Genomic DNA, 813 nt, shown 5'->3' with positions numbered 1-813 from the left:
ATAATATATATTTACAGAGTTGCGTTACATTAGATTCTAACAATAACATAGTTAAGACGATAGATATTTTCAGTGCAATATTTCGCCCGACGATAAACGTTATCCTAGTTAACAAGAGACTGGTCCTTCCCGCGCAGAGATCGATTTAAACCCTCGATAGAGTGGTGAGTAGTCGAGATTAGAGCGAATGTTTAACGTAAATACTTTGCAAACACGTTCGTGCATTTCGAGAGCTCACGTGTGTCCCATGAAAACGAACAACCTAGGACACTTGGCAGAGGGTGCTTGTTCATTTGACCATTCGAGTAAAAAGCAATTTTCTTTATTTAAATTACCCGTGAATTTATTCAAATAAGTAACTTGAGAAATTTATTCGTTACAGGCTTAGTTTTTCATGTAACTTTTAGTTTCAGCTCGTGGAAATATTTCTATTAATTTAGAAAAAGTAGATCGCATTGGAGAGTAGCATTTGAGCTGATATCAGGTGAAACGAGATACTTTTATTGGACTCTGAATTACTTCAAATCTACTGGTGAAAAATTATTTGTCGACTGGAATCAAAATTATTAAGATTCGGGTTCGAAAAATTGTTTAAATTTGGAATTACGTGAGACTGCAGAAATAGTAGTAGGATGAGGGGAAAAATTTAACTTATCAAATTTTTAATTAAAATAATTTAAATGACTGAATTTAAGTTTAATAAATTTTCTATTGGACTCTAAATTATTTCAATTTTAGTGGTAAAACGTTATCGGTAAGAAAATTATTAAGATTCAGGTTTGAAAAGGTTATTAAGTTCAGAATTAATTCGAG

The sequence above is a fragment of the Habropoda laboriosa genome, unplaced genomic scaffold, assembly GCF_001263275.1.
Source record: "Habropoda laboriosa isolate 0110345459 unplaced genomic scaffold, ASM126327v1 scaffold14, whole genome shotgun sequence".
Lineage (NCBI taxonomy): Eukaryota > Metazoa > Arthropoda > Insecta > Hymenoptera > Apidae > Habropoda > Habropoda laboriosa.
Note: the sequence above shows the minus strand (reverse complement) of the source record.